Here is a 25,161-nt window from a genome sequence, read left to right as displayed (position 1 = left end):
AGAATAAAACGCTAAGCACAGTGTTTTTTATGGGAGGAAATATATATCCTACAGTCCAGAATCACAAACCCTCCCCGCTTTCCCTGGATTTCTATATTTGCAGTTCTCTTTGAACTGAAATACAGCCAATCCATGCCGTTCTAGTTCTATTTCCTTCTCTTGTGGGGGGACCCCCCTCCAAATGCACACACAGAAGCATTCAGAGTGATGTGATTTCCTCCACTCCTGTCATTTGTTTCTATAATAGTAAAGGGAAGCCTTTTATCCTCTCCTCCTGATCCAGAAGATCTGTCTAGAATGTCTGCTGCAGAAGCGCGCCTGCACATGCACAAACAAAAAACAAACTCTTCCTATGATCATCATGATCTGTTTTTAATGAGTGGCACTTCTTCTTAAAGTGTCATTTTAAAAAATCAGCAGTCATGTCATGCATCGGGATGAATTTCTAAATGTAAATGAGATTCTCTCAGTAATTTATTTACATTTGTTTTCAGCACAACAAATGAGACATCACGTAGCTTCATAATTTCCCATGACCGAGTCACCAGCATGCGGTGTGTAATTTACCATGATTTAAGATGCTTATCTGTAGGTTCTTGAAACAGTACCTCGTGGGCTTCTTTTGATAATACTTTTCCCTGCCTTGTCTCCACCTTTCGTAACCCCGGCTAATGTTTTTTTCAGCTGAAACAAAAATATGATTTTGGGGGTTCTTCCTATCAAAACTTTTGAAAAACAGAATCGATTGAGCTAATTTTCTTGGTTCATGTATTTTCCCCTCCTCTTTCCCCCATTTCCTCCACTCTGTTGGATTATTGTTGCTGAGATTTATGGAACTGGCAAAATTAATATAACATTTCCAGTGGCCAGAGTGGATACCGCAATAGATTAGAGACCCATTTTAAAAGAGAGATATGCCATCATTATCATCATGCTTTGACTGACAAATGAATGACCAATCATGTGGCATGAGTGGAAGTGTGCAGCTGTTTGTGGTACTTCCTTTATTAATAAAAATACCAGGATTCTCAGCTCAGCACTGTTTTTCTGTATGTTTTTGACTTGTGACATTCTTTATACTCACCTAGAGAATGGATAGAAATCTACATTTTCAGGTATTATGGGCATAATCTCCTACCTCAAAACTCATTTAATTTGTGTCTTCAGTTGAATACACTTACATGTCTAACTGCTTGCTTGTCCATATATGGCTTTTATGTATTTTAAATGGGTGCCTAGGTAACGTGGGTGCCATTTATGGGGGGCGGGCGGGTAGGAGGCACTAGCTCTTCCCCTGAGGTTGAAACCCCAGGATTTCATACTTGAGGTCTGTCTAAAGCCCATTACTGAACTCAAGAGGCAGTTCTTAAATGCAACAGAGTTTGAGCTGCTTGAAGCTTTGCACGTGGAGCAGGGAGTCTGTTTTAAAAAGAGGGAGGCAGGGTTATTAAGAATAAGAAAAGGTAATTGAAAAATCATGAGATCATCATGAAAACATTGCCAGGTACTCCACTTAAAAGATAGGGGGGGAAAGAGTAGGAATGAGTGTTGTGCTTCATGGATCTGCGTTTGGTTCACTGCTGTTAAACTTCTAAATCTTCTTGAAATAGGGGTAAATAGTGATTAATCCTAGGCTGACTGCAAAGAGTTACAAAGGGATCTCACAAAACTGGGTGACTGGGCAACACAAGGGCAAATGGAATTCACTACTGACAAGTGCAAAGTAACGCACATGGAAAAATATAATTCTAAGTATAGATATAAAAATGATGGGTCTAAAATAGCTGTAACCACTCAAGAAAGAGATCTTGGAATCATTGTGGACAGTTCCCTGAAAACATCTGTTCAATGTGCAGTGGCAGTCTAAAAAGTAAAAAGCTAACAGCATATCAGGAATCATTTGGAAAGGAATAGATAAGACAAAATACCATATTTCCTCTATGTAAAGTCATTGAATGCCCACATTTTGCATACAGTATGCAGATCTGGTCATTCCAGCTAATGAAAGAAATATTGTATTGGGAAAAGGTACAGAAAGGGCAATGGAAATTATTAGGGGCTGAGGAAAACCTTCCATATGGGGAGAGATTTACAAAATTAGGACTCTTCAGCTTGGAAGAGAAATGACTAAAGGTTAGGGTGATGTATCAGAAGTCTAGAAAGTCATGAATGGTGTAGAAAAATGGAGTAAGGAAATGTTATTCATTCCTTCTCTAAATAATACAAGATGCTGACCCAATTAAATTTGTAGGCAGCAAATTTAAAACAAAATAAGTGACCAAGGATGAATCATGATGATTGCCTCTCCTGTTTATTCCTTCTGAAGCACCTGTCATTGGTCACTGTTGGAAGACAGGATACAGGGCTATACAAAGCTGAAATGTATCTGCCCCTTGCTGTAACCTTCTAGTCTCCATTCCCGTTCCAGAGCTGAGATAGAGCCCAGAAGTGGTGATGGGGTCTGTCTCTCCACAGAGCTGGTAACAAAGTAAGAATATACATGAAAATTAAGGCTAACCAGTGTCCCTTAAGGGACTTTCCACAAGATGTCAGAGTTTGTTAGTGTTAGAACTGAGTGGGTCTAATATTTATTTATTTTTCTTTCCTTTATATAGGAATTAGATACAGTGCTCCTATGAGCTAACTGCTAAGGTGTCTGCCAAAAAAGTAAGAGTTTTCCAGTGCCATAGTAGCCCCTCAATAGAGTTGATGTGTGTGTGGGAGGATGAATGGGGCTGGTTTCCCCCATTTCCCATTTGGTGCTTGGCTTGTACTGAGCATGCTCAGTAATACTGCTGAAGCCTGTCTTTAGTCCGCCCCCCATGCTTTCACTCTTCCCACCATCAGGGCGTGCACAGGTCACTCCTCCACACACCAAAATCTGAAATGGTGCCCCTGCAGAGTTAGCAGAAAAATGTGCATGCACTTTTGTGCTACAAATCTCAGAGGTTACATTAAAGGTTGGTTAACAAAAATTAGAGAGGCAGTATTTATTTTTGAGGTTTTGTTTACAAATTAACCCAGGAGGACTTTGAGGCTTAGATGGCCCTTACTATTAGGACCCTACCAAATTCATGGTCCATTTTGGTCAGTTTCATTGTCCTAGGACTTTAAAAATGTCATGATTTCAGCTATTTAAATCTGAAATTTCATGCTGTTGTAATTGTAGGGGTGGTCCTGACCCATAAAGGAATTGAAGGTCACAAAATTACTGTAGTGGAATTGCGGTGCTGCTGCTTTTACTTCTGCACTGCAGCTGGAAGAGGTGCTGCCTGCAGAGCTGGGTATCTGGACCGTGGTGGCTCCTGGCTAGGAGCCCAGCTCTGAAGACAGAGCCACTGCCAGCAGCAGCACAGAAGGATGGAATGGGATGGTATTACCCCCCTTGCTTGACTGGGCCTCTAGTCAGTAGCTGCTGCATTCTGATTGCTCAGCTCTGGAGACAGCAGTGCAGGAGTATGGGGCATTGTGTGGTATTGCACCCTTACTTTCACGCTGCAGCTAGTGGAGTGCTGCCTTCAGAACTGGATGCCTGGCCAATAGTTTCAATAAGGATGGAAATACTATGACCCCCGTAAAATATCTTTGCGACATTCTTGCAACTCCCTCTTGGGTCAGGACCTCCAGTCTGAGAAACGCTGGTCTCCCTGGTGAAATATGCATAATATAGCACACAAAAGACCAGATTTCCTGGGGGGAGGGGGACAGCCAGATTTCATGGCCCATCACACATTTTTCATGGCAATGATTTTGGTAGGGGTCTACTTATATTATCTACATTTGTCTGATAGTGTTCTGGGTCATCACTCTATTACAAGTACAGTTTTATACATATTAACGTATCTCAGCAACCATTCACTCTTTGAGAGACAGTATGGAATTTCTGCTAGCTCCTACATAACATCAGAATTAAGGTAGCCAGTTCAAGAAAGAGTAAATATTTTTAGTTAGTTTGTAAGTGTGCCCTGCAGATAGTATGGTCTGGCTCAAACAGAGTGATCTATTCTGGGCATTTCCTTAGTGTTAGGTCTAGAACTATATTAATGCTGAGGGCCAGTTTCTGAACAGATTATTTAAAGAACTGCCTTTAAATTACAAAAATCTGTAAGATTCACAGTGCTGTGGGCAAATTATTTCTTCAAGTTTCCTTTAAAGAATACATTCGAATGAGAGCTTAAAGGGTCTACATGAATCTTATTCAGGAAAGAGGAGGGAAGAAACAGCTGCAGTTCCCCAGACTCTGCACTCCTGGCACCCTTTTGGAGTATACCAGGTATATTCTTCCTCTTCCTGGACTATCAGGGAGCAAGGGGAAACTGCTCAGCTTGTGCTCCTGGCTGCCAAAGGGAGGGCAGAGGAGGATGCAGGAGGCTGTGAACTTCCCCTTGCTCCCTGAGAGTCAGAGGAAAAGGCAGAAGAGAAATAGCGACCAGTATGTGTGGCTGCAACGCCTCCCTCCTGAAATGGTGCTCTTGCTCCCACCACACACTCACCCCTTTGCCTTCTAGCTTTGGGCCCTTCCACCGCCTGCCCTGACTCCCGAACTTCCCCTGCCCCCTTACATCTTCCTGCCTTGGGACCCCTATGCACTAAATGCAACTGTCCTTTATTCTTGAAGTACCCTGATGGCCACCTGATTTCTACCTGAAAAAAAAGGCAACACGTGTGTCGAAATTGCTGATGTTTGCAGTGATTTCTGCTCTTGGAGACAGATTCTCAAAGTGTGAAAGGTTCACTAATAGGAGCAGCAGAGATAGTCCTATTCATTTATGTCATGGCTCCATTCAAGATACAGGGGTACAATTCTTTTCTTTAGATGGGCATGCTTCTCTATCACCTCCTAATATCAGCTGCTGTGCAGTTGCATAGAGGTGCAAGTATATCCACAGCTTTTACAAGTAGTTTCTTGTGTCCAGTCTCATGGACTCATTTTCACAAGGGGCCTGGTGGGTGTGTTTATGTATCGGAGAGTCCTTGGCATGTTATCTGCAGGGTAGTGTGATGCAAACAGCTATCAGGTTATCAAATATACAAAAAATATATTTTCCAGTGGCAAGCCAACTGTCAGGCTTTCAAAAAAAAAACCCATAACACAAAGCCTATTCCTGTGTGGAATATCTGTATTTGGCCTTATTCACAATAGCCATGCCCAGTGGTTCGCTTCAAGAAAGAACAGGAATAGAGCACTGCTTAAGGCAGCGTTTCTTAAAGTGTGTTCCGTGGCACACTGGTGTGCCGCGAGGCAGTCAGAGGTGTGCCGCGGAGAGCATAGAATTCAAAATGGCCACCCTTAAAGGGACAAGCCGCCTTTTTTTCTTTGCTCAACAACTTTCCCTGGGGGCTTTTTTTTTCTCAACAAAAAAAATCCTTGGTGTTCCGCATAAAAAAAAAATTGTTTGGTGTTCCTTGGTCTTAAAAAGGTTAAACATTGGCTTAAAGGCTCTCTATACAATATTATGCCTAGCTGAAGCATTCTGCACACTTGTATTTTTGTCAGTATTTTTTAAAACCCTTTCATACTGTGAAACGAGAATGCCTTTTTGTGATGCCTGTTTGAAGTTGGGAAAGCATAATGGTATGTGTTTCTGATTTAATGAACATAGCAATGCAAGTTTGAAACTAATTCCCAAACTCATGTCCTTGTGGGGCTAGATGGTACTTGTGCTTTCTGGATATAAAGTATTAATCTCTATCTTGTTAGAGTGAAATTCAGCCCTCTGGAGTGATGAGTGGAGCTCGAGTGGAGCTCGAGTGGTGAACAGGGCCTTGTATAGGCCCATTCCACTCAAAGCCCTGATCCTTCCATCTTTACTGATGGGCAAAGGGGCAGCATATGAGTAATAGTGGGAGGATCTGGAGCCTGTGAGTGACTAGAAGATTTTGCACTAAAACAGGGAAGGAGCAAGGGTTGGAGATTCTATATTGTGCAGAGCTGACTCTACTGCACTTGGTGAAGCAAGACTCTACTGCACTTGATGAAGCAAGTGTGTAGCAACAGAGTCTACACTCCAGTGGCAGCTGTGCATAGTTTGGTGGTAGAATTCCTCCCCAAGCCCGTTATAGAATCCACCATGTGTCATACTTGGCTTGAAATAGGGTGTGAGGAGTTGTTTGTTGGTCCATTGTAAACACAGCGCCTTTGGTCCATGTGTGTTAATTGTCCCCCTCTGTCCCCAATCCATTGTCTCATTGGTTCCTTGCACACTCCCATTGGTCTGTGTATCAATCTTTTGTATCTTTTATTCTGTTAAGGTTGCAAGTTCTTTGGAGAAGGGACAGGGTTTTTTTTGTTCTGTTTGCACAGTACCTAGCAAAACGGAATCCTGCTCGATATCTAGGCTTTAGGGGCTGTGTATTGTCAAAGAGTAAATAATAATGAGGATTACAGCTCTCTTCTACAAAGACTAGCTCTTCAGCTCAGACTGAAGAGACACATGATTTTAGCCCCAGGTTCCAATACTCATTGTACCAAGATGACTACCATTTGCATAAATACGGTGACTCAAATTTCTAAAACAACAAGAAGTTCCAAACTGCATATCACACCAGTGCTTCATTCCCCAACTTCTAATCCATATCCCACTTATTGCTAGAGTCAACAGTCTATTAGTAACAAAAAACAACAACAAAAAACAAAACCTTTCATCATCTATCGATTTGCAGTCTTTAGAAAATGCCAATAAGCTGTTTTTTTTGTCCAATTTCTCAATACATAGGAACATCTATTGGTTTTTCAGTTATACCGTATTGCATGAGAATATATTTTACTGTGTATTATGGGTAATGCAGTATCAGGATACATTGTTTCATTCTGCAAGCAAATTCTGAAACTCAATTGAGAGGTACAAATACATTTGTAATTTTAGCTTAGCTCAGATTAAAATGCAACCGTTAATCAGGCTTGAGTTAGCACTTCTATTTGTCCTGTATGATAGTCTGACTGTAGACTAACGGGTGAGAATTACTATTAGAAAGGAATTACGGTAAAACCTTAGTAAAGGGGAACATCCACATTGCTCCCCATAGAGGAGAGAGAGAACATTTTCTTGTAGCAGTCTAAATGGTAGTTAGGAGGTCTGTATTCTAGGGATGTTAAATATCAATTAATTGAATAGTCGGGTAACCTCATGAATTCTTATCAGTTAGTCGACTATTCTATAGTCCAGAGGTGGGGCAAGCAGCCAGTGTGCTCCGGACCCACTGCTGAGGATCCCCCTGCCACTCCATGCAGCTGCCTCATGGACCAGCTGCCTGTCACCTTGTGTTGCTGCCTCTGATAAAGAGGCAGCAGTGTGGGGGGTGGCAGTAACCCCTGTCTGAGGAGGGTCTGATTTCCCAGACCTGGCATGAGCTGAAACTGAGTCAGATTGCCTGCGCACTGGCACCTAATACAGTTTAAATGCAGAACCGCAGCAATGGTTGGTCCCAGAATCATCGCACGCCAGGACTGAACTGGGCTGCTGGCCAGCCTGCTGAAAAGTTGACTGGCAAGGTGTGGGGGAGGAGGGAAATGCATGTAATCTATAGCATTAACCTATAAGCTTTTGCTTATTGGTTAATTGGTTAATCAACTAAACTATTACATCCCTACTGTATTCTGGTGACGGTTCTGCCACAGACTTTGTGTATGAGTTTGGGCAAATTCTTCACACCTCTCTGACATACAGTGCTGTAGTCTACATGGAGTAAATTTTTGTGTAAGGTAACACATGTTCTTTCTCAGCTGTCCTTTCTATAATTCTCTTTTTAGCCTGGGTAAACAAATCACAGTGAATTTGAGCCAGGGCAGATTTTAGGATCTTATAGTCCTGAGTTGCTTGCCTCTCCACTCTTGCTGCAAAAGGGGATTTTCTCCTTTCCCATACCCACGACTAGAGGAAAGACCAAGCTGAACAGTTGCATCTCACTACCAGAGAGGAGAATCTGATGAGATTCTCCTCTCCTGGTTGTCCCAATGCTGGAAATGGAGTGCAGGCCCAGAGCTGCCAGATGCCGTTCAACCTCATTCCATCCTGTCATCAGAGAAAATGAGGGGAAGATCCCACAGATGAGGTGGGACATCAAGAACAGAATTCCTGTCCTTCCATTTCCGCTGCTGGAAGCGGAGATCTGAGAGAGGGTTTCCTCTCTCTCCTCTTGCTTCTCCCCAGTGAGGGCCAATCTGGAAGATCCCTGAACTGAAGTCTTCTCTGAGCGCTGAAAAATTTAGAACCATGTGCTTCCTCCTGTACCAAATGGGTATACGATTAGCTCTGGTCTGAATGGGTTTCATGGAGTATAGGACTTACATTGAAGGAGGGGGATAATGAATAGTTCTGTGTAGAAAGCAGCATTTTCTGGGTGTAAGGGTCTGATTCTGGGAAATAAAGACTCCCTTCTACAAGTTATTAAGGACTCTCAGGCATTGATCTCACTGGGAGCTCAGCACTTCACCGTGGATCAAGCCCATACAGAGTAAAAAGGTGACTGATGAGCAAAGCTGTTTATATTCTTTGAGAACAAACAGGCAGGTCCCCTGATGGTGGAGAGCAAGTTGGCAACTGCTCCAGGGCCCAGGGATTGAAAAGGGTCCAGATCTCCTGGCTGTTGTTGCTTTCAGGGCTGATGGCGACACGGTCCAGGCCGCACTGGCTGCCCCAGCCCTGTTTGTTCCCCCTGAGGCCTCTCCTATTCCTCTCCTATACTTTGCCCAGTGGCCCGGCAAATCTGTCTGCCCCCTGAGCACAAAGATAAAGTGGAACATACAAACCTAGAAGGCAGGACCAAGACTGAAGTTCTCAAAGTTTGTGGCTCTTTTATTTTTTCATTTTACTTTACAAGGATCATTAATTTAATTCATCTCAGGTTGTCTTAAAGCTGATGCAATACCAAACAACAACATCCTTTTACAATAGGAGTCTAGATATAGCGCCCAGCAAATGCAAAATTTGACATTCATATAAAAGTAAGCTGAGCAAGACCAATAGAAGGGAGCCAAAGATTGACTGCAGCAAGAAGAATAAAAAGTGCTATAAGGAATCAACAGCTGCACTATTTATTGAAATACCAGAGCTGACCTTTAAGGTGGCAGTGCGACAGTGTAGAATTATGCAGAGCAGCACAGAGAGAGATGGCTGTTATAAAGGGAACATATGATTGGATGAAGGCTTGTGGCAAACTAGGTTTAGAAGAGGGTTGCCCTTCATTATTTGAGCATATTATAAAGTAGGGTTTATTTCCGTCTGCTGTTTGGAAAGGTTCTATTTTCAGGACAGCCGTTTTCTGCGCCTAGTAATGAATTTCTGAAGAGTGGGTCTGAAGGTGTAGTGTGGAGGTGTTTGTGGCTGATTAGCAGTTGTGTGGCTGAATATGAAGTTTAGTTCTGTTTTCATTCAGTATTGCTCTCAGTGAGGCTTCCTAAAAGTGCTATATTTCAGGAATAATAATTAATTTTGAAGCTAACAGAAACCCTCAAGGGCCAGATTCGCCTCCTCAACAAAGATCATTCAGGGCAAAATAACAGTGGTATTGTTTCATTTCCCTAACAGGATAAGTTTTATAAGCTATTTCCCCTCCTATGCAAACTAAATTTCTTTTAATCATAAATAAATCTAATTTGCAGGCTTGAAATTTTCTTTCCAGGAATACTTGTATGAACAAAACCTCTTGAATATTTGCAAAATGGGCATAGATGTAATGGAAGAGAAATTCTCAATAAATTCTTCATATTGTCCACTCAGCACCTCAGCAGGAGAGCCACCTGGCTAGAATGTAGTCATTATAGTCATTATAGTAGATAGAATGAATTTCCATCTTAAATGGTCCTTTGCTAGTCGTCTTCTTTCAGCAAGAGTCAGTGCAAGAGGACTCCGTAAATCCTCACACTGAGAGGGACATTAGAGATACTATCACAGTATTTCCTAAGAATAAGTGGTCTTTCCTGGTGCCCAGTATTTCAGTTTTCCTTACCGCTATTGTGAACTAGCTCTGCTTCACTCCAGAAGGTGCTGAATTTGTGTTAAAGTGATTCCTTTCTCTGTAGGATTTTATTTGGGAAGGACAATACTGCTTACCTGTGAGATGTAATTATAATAAAGACTCCCAATGGGGAATATTTTTGTAAACTTCAAGGGTACACATTTCTGTTTTAAAAACAGTAGAGAATCTGCCATGAAGGAACTCTGTGTATAATAAAACCTTAGAACTGGACTTACCCTGCCTCTCTCTGTCCAAAGTGTTTTACACACGCTCACTGCCATAATACCTGCATGTCTATCTTAATGGAGGCCCTGAGTGGCAGAAAACTAGTCCCATTCAATCAGTTAACCATTTAAACGTTAGGTTTAACCAGTTAACCAATTAAGTGTGATCCCAGATGGGGACTGCTCTGGCGCAGCTGTTCTGGTCCCTGGCCTGAGGGGCTGCCATCAGTGCTAGTTTGCAGGGCTATATCATGAGATCGCCTTGGTGCTGGCCCTTGGCCCGTGCAGTAGCAGGCCCAATGAAGCTGGAGCAGCCCTCCACCCATGGGCAGGGGCCTGCTCCCAGGCACCAGTTAACCATTGCCCAATAAGCATCACCTGTTAACCTTTTCAAATCCCCACAGAAAACAACCCCAATCTTCTCTGAATCAAGGGCTGTAGTAGGACCAAACAGTGTGAATCTCTTTCTGGGAAGAGGGCATGGGCCGGCAACTAAGATTCAACAGGTTGGTGCTGCAGTTTCCACTCAGAGACTGTGCTGGGAAGCAAAACCTCTCTCCATTCTTCTGTGGCATGAGTAGCGCCCTCTCATGGGCTGAATAGCACCTGGGGCACAAGGGGCAGCACTGCCTCAGAGAAATGTAATTTATACTTCTTCGTACTAGATTTCATGGATCTGTTGGTCTAAATTCATTTCTGGTATAAACTACCTTGACTTCCATGAAGTTACCTCAGAGATGAATTTATCTCTTGCATTAATACACATTCATTGCCTCAGACAAAAAATCATCACATGATATTAAATAGACACTAGGTAGGAGGTTTATTGCTGTGATTGGTAATACCCCAGATGTGGGTCACTGGACACAGTTCACTTGGTGGACCGCTGCCAGTTTGTTTACCTGTGTCTCTGCATGATGCTTCTTCCCACAGCTCCCATTGGCTGGCAACGGTGATCCCTGGCCAACAGGAGCTTCAAATGGCCATACCTGCAGAGGCACAGGTAAATAAAGTGGCAGCAGCCCAGCAGTGGCTAACCGTGATGAACAGTCTCTTGCTTATTGCCCACCCCTGGTTTATTACAACAATCTGTAACCTCCTATGCGCCACCACGCTTTTTCCTTCCTTTTGTCCCTCTAATGCCTGGAGAAGTAATAACTGGCCACTTCATCTTGAATGGCCCCTTGAAATATTTGTTAACTGCTTACCTTAAACAGTCTGTTCCGCCTTATATTGCACACTCATACTCTGCGTTCCAGGCCTGTGTACACTCAAAAGCTTGTCTCTCTTTCCCCAACACCTATTGGCCCACTAAAAGATTACCTCACCCACCTTGTGTCACTAGTATCCCTGGCAAGTAGACCATCATTCAGCACTCATGTTGTCCTCACATGCCATTAAGTATACACCTGCCTCAGAAAGCTAATAGCACAATGATCTTTCCTATTGTTCCCACATTTGAAATTAACTTTGATATGAACTCAGGGAAAGTAAAAGTAAAATGATGTTTTGAACAGAGAAACAGCTAGAATAGGTGAAAGGTGGAGCTGGGAAGTCATCAGGGCAGCTCTCTTTTGAATGTAGATCTTACAAGACAAGAAAGTAGTATGGATCTTCTCCCCTTCTCCCTTTTTTTCCAATCCAGCCCATTACACACATGAGGACCCAACACCTTCAATCATTTTATATCAACTCTGACACTTCTGAAGCCAGACTTCTCTCTCGTCCCTTTTAGCTCTGTACTCATGCGCTGCATTCCCTCTGGTATTCTCTGCAGTTCCTCTTGCTTACCTCTCTCAGCTAAGAAATAGCACATTCTACTCACACACCTAAGTCAAAGGCCATTTGAGATCACTTACATTTTTCATTAGCCTCCTAAAGTACTTGGCAAAAGGGTCCAACGGCCATTCTAACAGCTCATGGATGGGCTCTGGCTTGCTTGCTACTTCTTCCATGACCTGTCCTTTTTATGACTCATTATACTAAGGTTTTTTTCCCCTCTCACTGCTCATTATATTCTTCACTCAAAGTCTATGTAATGTTTGGCTGCAAGTCAGGGTATATTTTCTATATATTAGAGAGAGTTTGTCTGTTTGGTCAAGAACTCCTCCTAAATGGTAAGAGCTAGGATCACCACATTTGGAGTATAGCTTTCTCTTGTCCTAACTTAAAAAGCAATGTAAGGGTTTGGTTGTTCCAGGAAAACAGGATGTTCCTGGAATGGGATTGCCTCTGATAAAATCATACTGAAAAGAGAATCACCAGGCAGGTGAAAGGATCTAGCTGGGGATGTCCCCCAGTCTGGGTCAGACCCAGGCCCGAGTATCTCACCTTTCAGGCACCCTTTAGGAAGGGTGTGTGTGGGGGCGGGAGGGGGGGGGTCTGATGCTCTCTTCCTCCCTATTCATACAGGGACATTGCTGGCTATTCCCCTTCATAAGGGAGCGAGGGGAAAGACCACAGTTTGCTGCATTCCTCACTCTGGCTGTGGAGAGCAGGCAGGGCCATCCCAACAGGGGCATGGAGCCTGGGGCAACCCACCTTTCAGTGTTGAAGGTGGCAACCCCTTCCCCCCCCCGTCCTTGCGCTGTCTCCACTCCACCTCCTTGTCCCCTCCTTCGAGCAGGGTTCCTTCTAAGGTGCACACCTGCATGGGCATGCACCAAAAATTTACTGTCCGCCCAACCTCCGAAGAGCCTTGAAGTGGCTGCACAGCTGCCCTGGAGCAGGGCCACATGGTGGGTGGCTGCCCCACACCAGGAGCAACAGGGCAGTTACCACGTGACTCTGGCCCTAGCTTCAGCCCTTCCCCGGGCCAGAGCTGCAGGCCACATCATGGGCGGCTACTCCTCTGGTAGCCCCAGCTGGAGTTGGAACTGCATCCACATTGCAGGGGGCCGGTGGCTACTCCTGTAGTGGTCCCAGCCGGGCCAGTGTCTGAGCTGCGTTGCAGGCATCTGCCCTTCCGGTGGCCCTGGCTGGGGCCATAGCTGGAGCCGCGTGTGTAGCCGCATGACGGCAGCAACTGCTCCAGCAGCCCTGCCTGAGGTGGGAGTTGATCCTTCCAAGCTGGAGTGTCTCTGCCTGTGGTGTGCCAGGTCCCTCAGACCTGGAGCAGTCCACCGGTTGACCGTAAGCAGTAAGCATCACCCAGTAAGGGTGATGTTAACTGTTCACATCCCAATTTTGAATAGGAGTTTAATAGTTGGGCTTTATTGTTTTATATTGATTTGGTGTGTGTATGTGCAGGTTGATTTTTGTTTTTAAACCACCCAGCTGGTGGCCTTTCTTTAGCTTTTAAAAGATTTTAAGTAAGTGTTATTTTTTGTATTTCGTAGGAATACCTATAATTATTTTTAAATTTTTATTCTAATATTTTTTATTGTTTTAGTTGCTTTACTATTGATGATGGGATTTAGGATGTTTATTTTTGGTTTCTCTTTTTATTTTCATTTATTTTATGTTTAATAATAATCACTCAAGGGGGAAAAAAATTAAACTTGGTGAAAGCATCAGGACATTTGAAGAGTTAACTAATAAAATTAAGGCTGTCAGCAGAGGCTCGCTGCCAGATAAAGAGTCGCTGTCAGTTTTGCAACCTTGAACAAAATATTTGAATGGATTTTTAGTGAAATTTTTTAAAAGTTGATTTATTTTATATATAATTTTTTATATATAATTTTTTAAAATAGTATTTTTTGAAAATTTGAGGTCCCTTGCTATGGTTATTATGAGAGACTAACTATTTTAAACTTTCTTGGCTTACCTTTCACTAGCTGAAGTTTTGAACTTTTTTGTTTTTAAAATGATTTTAGACTTTCAAAGAGCTTTGTGGGGGGCATGTGTGTAAATTGCAAGTTATGAACAAATGACTCGTTTAAGTTGCTGACACTTCTAAACTGCTATTCATTTTTGTATTTAATGACTGTCACCCCGTGCTGATCCCATGCAATCCCCTGGATCCCTCCCGTCCATAGGGCTGTTGGCCTGGCAGCTGTGGAGCCCCCAAAAGCATGGGGTCTGAGGTGGCCACTCTGATTCATTCAATGGGTGGACAACTCTGAGCACAGGGAGCAGACAAGCTGTGCATTCTGCTCTCACTCCCTGGGAGGGACAGGAAGAAATAGAGCAAGCAACTCCGGTATGAATCTCGGGGGGAGGTATTTGTTCCCCCTTCCACACATATGTGTGTGCCTACTCAGTCCGCTGACCAGAGTGCCTTCTCAGCCCCCAACCCATATTACTGCACCCTTCACATGCATAGCTTCCTGCCCTGAGCCCGTCCTTAAGGACTCAAGCAATGCTGGATAAATGTTCTGGTCTCCTGTATATTTGAGAGAGTTTGTCTGTCTGTTTGTCTGATCAAGAACTTATCTTAAATGGTAAGAGCTAGGACCACCAAATTCAGTAGACCACTTCCTCTGATCAAAACTTAAAGCAATGTAAAGGTTTGATTGTGCCAGGAAAATGAGATGTGCCTGCAATGGGATGGTGTCTCATAAAACGAAACAAAAAAGGGACAGATTCATCAAATCATGTACAGTCCTCAAAACTGACATAACTGAGTGAATGTTCAAAGAGACTGAACCAAGATCAGCCATACAAATACTATGAACTTGGATTAGGATTGCTTCTCAATCCTTACCGAAGGATAAACCTTACAGAACAGAGAGAAAACAGATTTGAGCAGTGCTCTGTTTTGGCACAGATAAATTAATGCTTAAGGCTTGTAAATTAGAAGAAAATGTTATTGGAAACCAAATTGACTATAGCCCTTTTTTGTTAAAACACAATGAAAAATAAGAGTTTAAAGAGATGAAAAAAATACTCTTGATGGAATTCCCATTTAAAAACTATAAACAGAAAAATTGTAACAATCCCTTTTTTTAAGAAATCCAAAATAAAAATTAATGTTATAAAAATAACACTGTATTTTTTAAAAATACAATCATTTAAATAAAGTATGTACATTTTTAGTTTCTATGGACCCGAGCAATGGTGGTACATCTGATATATATATATATATATATATATAAAATATCTATTAATTAAAAAGCATCTATCAAACACTCCTTTGTTACTCAAAGTTTTTGACAGCATGTTCAGTAAACTGGGTGATGGCCTCTTCAAGCCCTTCTATTTGGGCTAATGAAGACTTAATACAGTGGCACCCAAGGGATATGACTGCAACCACACTCCAGGGAGAGAGAAGGGCCTAGAAGAATCTAGAAAAATCCTGACCTTTTCTTGGAGATGGTGAGAGGAGAAATTTTGGACCTCTTTTCTTGGTTGCTGATACTTTCAGCCAATGCTCGTTCCAGCATCCTCCACCTAGTTTGTGGTATCTAGCCAGTGTAAATATAAACATCATATAAAATATATAAAAAGATTGCTAAACTTAAAAAACAACAAATAGTCTGGTAGCACTTTAAAGACTAACAAAACATGTAGATGCTATCATAAGCTTTCATGGGCACAGCTGGCTGGGAAGTGAAGCTTTCAGATCCTCTTGGTCCCCTTATTGCCAGATTCAGCAGATAACCCAGTGATTGAATGGGTCATGGAAAGCACTCTCACATAAAGATGCTCACCTCTTCACTGTATTATTGGAGCACTCCAGATGAGAAACACGAGAAAGGCAACCAAAAGTAAACCTATAGGGTGCGTCTAGACTGGCAAGGTTTTGCGCAAAAGCGGCCACTTCTGTGAAAAAACTTGCCAGCTGTCTACACTGGCCGCTTGAATTTGCGCAAGAGCACTGACTTTGTAATGTACAAAATCAGTGCTTCTTGTGCAAATACTTTGATGCTCCCGCTCAGGGATAAGCCCTCTTGTTCAAGAATACTTGCACAAGAGGGCCAGTGTAGATCAGGCACCTTAATTTTTTGCGCAAGAAAGCCCGATGGCTAAAATGGCCATCGGAGCTTTCTTGCACAAAAGCACGTTTATACTGAGCACGGATGCTTTTGCGCAAAAGCACTTTTTGCGCAAAAGCATCCATGTCAATCTAGACGCTCTTTTGTGGAAATACTTTTAATGGAAAAACTTTTCCGTTAAAAGTATTTCCGCAAAATCATGCCAGTCTAGATGGAGCCATACTGTAGCTGTTCTGTGGCTAAGAACATGAATTAAAATTTCAGTTCTAGAATTTTTCCTGAGCGCTATAGTCATTTTAAAAATAACACAGGACATGTATTTCTTGATGGGAGTGAATTATTGTCATTAGAAGATGGGTAGTTTTGTGTCAAGGGGAAAAAAACAAAACCAGTGTACTGCATGCTCCTTTCTGGAGTGTTACTTAATGTTCCATGCCAATCATTGCTGGGAACATGCAGTCCTTTTTAGTGCCAGTCAGGTAATATGTCATTTTCTCCGTCGAAACTCTAGGCAACAGGGACATGAGTTATTTATTTACATAGTTATCGGAAGATCATGTGGTAGTGCTAATGCAAATCACTACAGAGTTAATACTGCTTCCAGTGGAGTTTTGCTGTGGTGATTGAACACAAGTGTGTCTTCATAAAAATTCTGCTCAAATGCAGGTCTACTTAAATTAACATATTCAATTGAGTTTGAGCATGCCTACCAAACATCTTTCAGTTAACGGCAGAACATCTTTCAGTTAACGGCAGCCTAATGGCCATTTCCTGTTATGTCATTCACGCAAAATTCCTATTGAAATTGGTGGGATCTTGGTGTAAAAATAGCTTGGACACTGTGGCCCTAATTAGACTTCATTGTGTGTTGTGGGAACGAACGAGTCTTTAAATACAGACAGCTATATGAAAACCAACATACTTTTGGTATTATTCTACAGAAGGGAATGGTGGCCTCATGTTAGCAGTGAAGTACATTCAGTTGCCCTTTATAGCCATGTCCATCTTGTTCAGCAGACAGATCTGGTGCATGGTCAGCAGAAATAAGGTAAGATGAGGATTTTTTTTTGAAGAAGCAAATTAGAGGTTCCAGCTAGCTGCAAATATATAGTTACAGGTTTTAAAAGTGCTAATCTCCAAGATGGTGGGTGGATTGTATTAGAAATGTAGGGTTAATGAGATCAAGCTGTTTAATCGGAGGTTAAAACCACCCAAAATTGCATTGGCAGCCAAATGCATCAGTTTTATTTTTGATTCTTTTACAAAACAGTCAGTTTAAGAACATAAGAATGGCCATACTGGGTCAGATCATAAGGTCCATCTAGCCCAGTATTCTGTCTTCTGACAGTGCCCAACGCCAGATGCCCCAGAGGGAATGAACAGAACAGGGAATCATCAAGTGATCTATCCTCTGTTACCCATTCCCAGCCTCTGACAAACAGAGGCTAGGACACCATTGCTGCCCCTCCTGGTGAATAGTTTTTGAAGTCTATTGATGCTACATAGCCATACTCAGTCATTTTGGCTGAAGAACTGGTAGGTGTCCCTACCCTTCCCTTTTTCTCAACTACAATGATGATTGTTTTCACTACTGTTTTGTTAAAATATAACAAAAATATGATTATCCCTTTTATTTTGATGCAGCTAGTGGCTTTCTTGAACCAAGATTTAAATTAAAGAAATTGTTGAAGAGTCTGATTTACTCATAGGAGATTGTGTTCATGAGTGCATCAGCCTCCCTAATTTCTGAGTTGTTGAGTAGATCCTTCTTTTTCTGCTTTGTCAGTGTCTCCCTATAGTGACGCTAAATGAAACTACCCAAGCCCTCCATAGGGTTGTTTGGAAGGAGGTAGCTTCACTTAAATCGAGCCCAGATTCACCTGAAAATCAGTCTGGTCTGACTGTATAAAAAGTTGATAAACCTGGGCAGACATTCAGGTTTGTGACCAATTATGTTGATAGGCAAATGTCACCTGATTTTGTTATTTTCTATAAGCATTTAGCACACACTATAATGTGTGTGTGTGTGTGTGTGTGTGTGTGTGTGTGTGTGTGTGTGTGTGTGTGTGTGTGTGTGTGTAATTCCCAATAATGGGGGAGTTTTGAGAATTCTTTGAGAGATTGCATTATCTGTTCTCTCTCTAGTGGGTTAATACCTGGAACGGCCACTACTAAATGTATTTGTAGAGTACAAGCTTGAAAAGTAGCCTTTGGTTTTTATGCCCACAGTTTTGCTTTTAGGATTAATTGAAGGCGCCTGCAGATGGTGGGTGAATGTTACAGAAACCTGCCATTTCTTTTGAACGCAAAATTAGAAACCACTTTTGGGAAACTAACTCATGTACTGTGTTATGATATCTCATTTCTACTCTAAAGGCTACACACTACCCCTGCTTAAAGTCATAGGCCAAACTGTAGTACCCTAGGAGGCTTTGTGATTCTGAGACAGGATCCTGAGAGTGGTGGCTGACACAGAGAATAATTGCTGCCCTGTCATTCTTCCTAACCTGTTCAACTAATCCTGCCAGCATGTGAGGGGGGAACAGCATTTCCCTAGCCACCTGCTACAAAAGAGCAAGTAAGTGGGTGAATATCCCTGCATGCTCCTACTCACCTGGACTCAAAGCAAGTATGTAAATCTAGCTCAAGGGCACCTAGTCTTGCTGTAGCTTGATGCTATCCATGTTATCTACCCTCTGTGCCGACCGTATTTGTAAGTGTTTTGCTTTGTATTATTGTTAACATTTCCCAGTGAAATTTTAATGACAAAAAATGACTTGCCTAGAACATGTCAGAGCATGGATTAGGATTGAGGAGATCCAGACAAATCGGACATCAAGAATGGTAACATACAAAAGCCAGCAGGAGAATATTTTAACTTTCCTGGACATACCCTTACAGATTTGAAAGTTGCCATTACCAAGCAAAAAAACCCCTTCAAAAACAGTCTGCAAGTCTGAGCTGGAATTTATATGCACATTTGACACCTTCAGAATGGGCCTGAATAGGGCCTGGGAATGGCTCACTCATTACCATAAATAATTTTCCACTTTAGGTATTCTCACCTCCTTATTCACATGCCCCCTGATTGAATTGGCTCTGATGTAACACTCCCATTGCTGTGTCCCTATTGTGTGCTTCCTTTGTCTTTTACTTCATGCATTGACGATATGAGTTGCAGTTCATGAAAGCTTATGCTGTTGCAGTTCATGAAAGCTTATGCTGTAATAAAATTGTTAATCTTTAATGTACCACCAGACTCCTTATTGTTTTTCCTATTTCTGTACTTGGATCATTAGGCAAAATATCTGGTATTCATTCTAAAGAGAATAAATGTTGAACATTTTCCATGTCACATCAACTGGTCTTTGAGAATGTTAATGGTTATTTTTTTTCACAGAAGAACTTAATTTTAAAGGGATGGTGTAGATGTCTGTTCCCCAAGTCCATGACTGACTTGCTCTTGGACATTCTGGAGTGATCTGTACTTCATGCACTTACAGACATTGGGATTTTCATATCAAAGCACAAACAATTCTAATATTACAAAGCCTATCTCCCCAGAGGGACTATGGGTTGTACGAGCTTCTTGACTTTCCTTTTTTTAAATCTTTTTCTCATATGTAACAACACCTTAAGATCTCTCCCTCAATTTTTTTTGTCAACATCACAGTGGACAAAATGTCAGGTGAAGTTTAAGTAGAACATTTCCCTAGTGAAATAAAGACCTTTTCCTATGGATTAGTGCTGCATTGTTCGATCTGCCGCTGGTTTTGGTCATGGGTTGGCCTGCTATGCCACTTCATTGCTTAATCTGAAATTTGCATTTCTGTTACTTCAATTGGTAGGAATGTTTGCTACCAAATAAATATAAAAATGGAGAGCGAGTGAGCGGGGTATTTCTACAGTGGTTATATATGTGTTCAAGACTTTGAGCTATGAAATACTTGATACTTAAACTAACATTCAGTTGTTTTTCTGAAACTACTTTTATCAATGAGCCTTAAAAGCACTGATATTTTCAAGCTTTATAGATGATGATTACTACAGTGCCCTTGAACTATCCACTAGCTGAGGGAACGATATTCCCAATTTCTGCTGGTAAGATGTGCTGTCATATGTGAGACATCTCTCAGTCTGGAATGTTAGACTGGTACCAGAACCCTGACTCATTGCTCTGGGTGCATAGGTGTAACTGGTACCATTGCCAGGGATTGCCTGGATTCTCTGTTGTCCTCAAAAAGTCTGCTCGTGCCCTGTACAGTGAAACTAACTTTGGTTTAATTTTTTTTAAACATTTCCAAAGGAAAGCAGGGGTCTCATTCAGGTCTTTCCATTTTTGCATGAAAGTACAATTGAATAACGTGTGCATGTGTTAATTAAACATCCCTTCTTATCACTGTTTTGGTAAGTGTCCTGTAAATTTAATCACTACGACACCTCTGTACACATTACAATCCTTTTAAAGATCTAGAGAAAAATCCTGGTGGATTATGCAAAGCACTAAATCACACAGAATTACAGTAGTTATTAGAGGCATTAAAACCTGTGATAAGAAGCTTTATCATGCATTTTGGGGGAGGCTTAGTTTTTATCACAAACGACTGTATATAGAACTAAACAGTAAAAAACTTGCTAACACTTTAGTTTACAGCAAACCAATAATCAGATACTGTAATTACAGTACAATTACATGATAATTACTGGTTAGTAAAGTAATATTAGTTTCCTTGTTTTTCCTGCAGGGTGTAAATAAACTAACATACAGCCTGATTCCCCTGTCATTTACACTGGTTTTGAATGGAATTACTCTTGATTTACACCAGTGATAATGAGAAGAGAAGCAGGACCATACGGTGTATATTTATATCTATATATCTGTATCTGCATATACATTGAAGCTGTGATCATTTCATTTGAATTGTATGGGTGTGCATGTTTCTTTACATATTACTTGTAGTAACCTTAAATGTGTTTGGCTTTTGGGAGTTCAGTGCATTTTGTTTGTCCTTTTGACTAATATCAAGTGTGGAACAATCCTGTTTATGTGTCTTGTGAACCTTGTAAGCCAATATTGTCGTTTATCATAACCATACTTGATCCCAAATGTACAGTGCCTTCTTTTTTAACTTGTGTAATGTGAACCTAATTTCCAACATTAGCTTTAATAACATTTTAAAATCTGTTCTCATCAATTTAATTTCAGATATGTCCTGATTAAGTGACTATATCCCGTATTTGCAGGTGAAAAGACTCTCAGTAAGCTTGTAGGGCTTTTCCACCTATATCGTCTGCAATACTGAGATCTTAATGAATTTGAATTTAACTTCTATAATGCCTCCCTAATTTGCCTACAGAAGGTCTTGTTTAATTTCTGGTAAATGTTAACACCTAGAGATCACTTCTGTCTGCTTTACCGGAATTCCTTTCTCCAAAAACTGATTTTCATCGCTGCATCAATGATTTAGGCATGTATTTTTGTAGTGAGATTTTTCTTCTACATCAACATATTGTTAATGGTTACTGTATTGCTAAGCCTGTTACGGTGCACTGAAGTGATTGTCTACATTCTCATGTGCATAGAACATGTTGTTCTAATGCCAATAGAAGTCCTAATGCTGATAGAACTTCTATGTCATTGCCCCGAGAAAAGCTTACAACTTGGATCTTAGCAACTCCCTTGTAGGTACAGGTGAAGCTCACAGCCTCTGATCCACCTAGGTTATTGTTAAATGGCGTGCAAAATGCCAGAGTGATAAGTAACATGGCGGAAGCAATGTCCCTCCAGGACAGAGAAGTTCAAATCCTGAGGATTAATGCGGAGGTTGCTGGGTTTATTTGTAAGTGTTTTATTGGGCAACACGAGCAGGAAGATGCTGAGATCGCTGTTTATAGCGGAGGCTACTTGAGCGCAGTCCACTGAGTGTTCTTTATAGTGCTCATTATACTGCCATTGAGCCTGGTCTCTGTTTGGAGCGAAGACATCTCTGACTGTCAGTGCACAGGGGGAGGGGATCCTTTTACATTTCTTTTTAATCTCACTGCATTCTCAGAGTTAATATTTTCCATGGTATGATTTTAACAAAAATGGTGTTTTATTTTAAGAAACATGCTTTTATGGAGGCACATCATAGAGGAAAGGTTAGGATTATTTAAGGGAGGGGAATTAATTGAGTCACTTCTATCGGCATTAGGCAAATTGTCTCACTTGGAGTTAAGCGGCAACCTGGGAGTGTTTAAGTATAGGGTGCCTGCGATGCACTTTATGACAGTCTTAGCTTACGACCTTATATCATTTTATTTCTCTATTAAATCAAGACATTCCACACTGAGACTAGGATGGTGCTGAAGTTGCTCCTCGTGTGCAGAAGATTGAGCAGCATACTGTGATGACATAATAGTTCTACAGTACACATGGAGTTTTTTTACAAGAGTCCAAAAAAAGAAAAGCCAATGCATGTAGGTATTAGATTGGAATATAGAATGGGGATGTATAATCCTGCATAATTGGTTAACTGGTTAATTAGGCTGTCTGCTCCAGCTCCCACTGGTTAACTAGAACCGGTAAGCAAATACACCGAGAATATTATTGTATATGGCTAGCATGTGATGCCTGCTGAATATTATAAGGCTTATTCCATTATAAACATTCATCCTTGTGACTTAAAAATAATTAGTCACATCAAGAAATTTTAGTGGTGTAATTTCTTGGCTTCAGTGGAGAGAGGATTTATTCAAGTAAAAATATTTAGCACATCTCTCATCCTTTACTTTTTATAGAGCTGTACAAATGTTAGCCAAGTAACATTTAGACAAGTAGAGCTTGATTCTGGCTCTTGTAACTCTCATTTTATGAGGAGTAAGGGAAGTTGGGGAAGAGTGCTCTAACTCGGACTCCTTACTGTATAGACAGCACCAAAAGCTGAAATAAGCTATTTCAACTTAAGCTCTGCAATTGACATAGCTCAAGTTGTGTAATTTATTTCTGCTTTAGCTCTGTTATGTGGACGTGCCCTCTGTCTTACAACAACAGTTTTAGTTGGTAACCTCACACTGTTCAGTTGTTATGATAACTTCTCTGTTCAGTACTTTACATCAAATATATAATAGTAAATGATTTCTTCAGTGATCACTGAGGTCCTGATCGCAAGTATTGATTTCAGGCTCTTAATCAGTCCTATTTCCATTTAAGTCAGTGAAGTATTGCCACTGAGAACAGGGTTTGGATAAAGACCCAACCCTACCGTCTCTGTCCAGGTCAAATTCCCCACTTTTCCTCTTTCAGGACACAATACAAATTGAGGTCTAGAAGCTGTTAAAGCAAATTCTAGAGCACAGAGAAATTGATCTTGGCATCAAGCATTTTCACCCCAACTGACATCAAGATGTGTCCATGGTAGATGATCTGCAAAAACTTCTAGCTCAAGTGGAGGAGAGGAATCATGTGAAAAAGTAACATCAAGACAGTGGCATGAACAGCTCAATAGGGTCTTTCAGTGAACAATGAAAGCTGTGCAGAATGAGACATCAGTGAGGCCCATTGCACAGGAGAATAATGAATGTGGGCAGTACAGTGAAATCACACGCAGAAAATTGAGATTTTATTTTCTTAAGTGTCACGATCATGCTTTATTAAACAGAAGGTATAAGATGATTTAGATCCAGAGTTTACAGTTTAAAAATATTACTATTTTTTATAGAAAACCTAATACGAAGAAATACATTTTCATGATATAAATAACATATCAAGACTATTCCACTATAGTGTTTGCAACCAAACTCCTACAGCTATGTACATGACAGCCAGAAGGCAACAAACAACTTAAATGGTGAAAAGTACATTTATCATTGTCTAATTCTTTCATTTTTTATTAACACAGAAAAAGTGTTTTTTAAATGTTTGTTTTGAGTGAGTCTCTTTGCCAGGGGTAGTCAATAATTTTTTACCGGGGCCCACTTCAGAAATTTTTGAAGTGGCCCCGGGCTGCACTAGAAGGGGCAGGGCCTCAAGCAGAAGGGGCAGGGCCAGGGCCAGGATACTTCCCTTATCCCCCACCCCTGGACCATGATTGGTCTGGGGGCAGGGGAGCGCCTTTGCTCCCCCCCCCCCGAGGTTCCCCCGAGGCACCCATACCCCTGCCGGTGGGAGGAGACTTCACACACTCCCCCTTCTGCCCCCAGGCCAATTAAGGTTTGGGGGTGGGGTAGCATGCAAAGTCTCCTCCCACACTATCAGGAGCTCATGGCACTTCAAAGCCCCTTGCCCACAGGCCCTAATTGGCCTGGGGATGGGGGAGCGGAAGGGCCTCCACAGGCCGGATCAACCCACTTGGCAAACTGAATCCAGCCTGGGGAGGCCCTTTTGCCGACCCCTGCTCTATATATAAGTAGGCCAATGGGTTCCATTCTTCTTTCGGATGCTACTGATTCTGGGTTTTCCTGTAATCAGAAAAGAATAAATTCTTCAGAGGTCTATTTGAAGATAAAACTGAAGATGTTGGAAATTTTGCTAGGTCTCTGCCTAAAGCCATGACAGCACCACATATACCATCCTCCTGCCTTTTGATTCTGAGAGTGATTTATTTGTCCATATGACAGAAGACCGGGTGTGTGTTCATGCTTCTGATTAACATGGTCAGTGTTAAACCTGTGCCTATGGCCATGGTGTATGGGTTGCTACTTAAGTGATTCTTTATCTGCCATCTGGTCTATCCACTACAGAATCAGCTTCCTAGTTACTTCTTTTTCCAGGCCATCTGGCTATTCATCTTTCTCCCTGGGTTTCAGGGTCCCTGTGCTTTTGGAAGGAAAAATATAGCTTATATCACAAACCCATAGTATGAATTTGATGATCGAATAGGACTTTTTAGCCTATGCATTTCTATTTGGAGTAATACTTATGAGACAAGTAGCAAGTTAGACAAACACAACTATTTAAACATGATGGAGAAGTGAAGCTCTGCTTATTCTTGAAGCTTAGCCATACATCCATAGGAGGATGTAGAAGAGTGACAGGGAATTTAACCAATGAAACACAACATGGAAACGTTTCATCCTTAGAACACCCCTATTGCCTCAAGACAAAACACTTTTCCAGCAACTTC

General features: G+C 41.5%; 1 protein-coding gene across 7 annotated transcripts in view; it reads left to right on the top strand.

Annotated features, from left to right (window-relative positions):
- ESRRG (estrogen related receptor gamma) overlaps positions 1 to 25,161 on the top strand; it is a 537,949-nt gene that overhangs the window by 81,667 nt on the left and 431,121 nt on the right. The gene's annotated exons all lie outside the window — the stretch shown is intronic.

This window comes from Pelodiscus sinensis, chromosome 3, assembly GCF_049634645.1.
Source record: "Pelodiscus sinensis isolate JC-2024 chromosome 3, ASM4963464v1, whole genome shotgun sequence".
In the NCBI taxonomy this organism is placed as follows: Eukaryota; Metazoa; Chordata; order Testudines; family Trionychidae; genus Pelodiscus; species Pelodiscus sinensis.
This window is presented reverse-complemented; position numbering and strand designations above follow the sequence as displayed.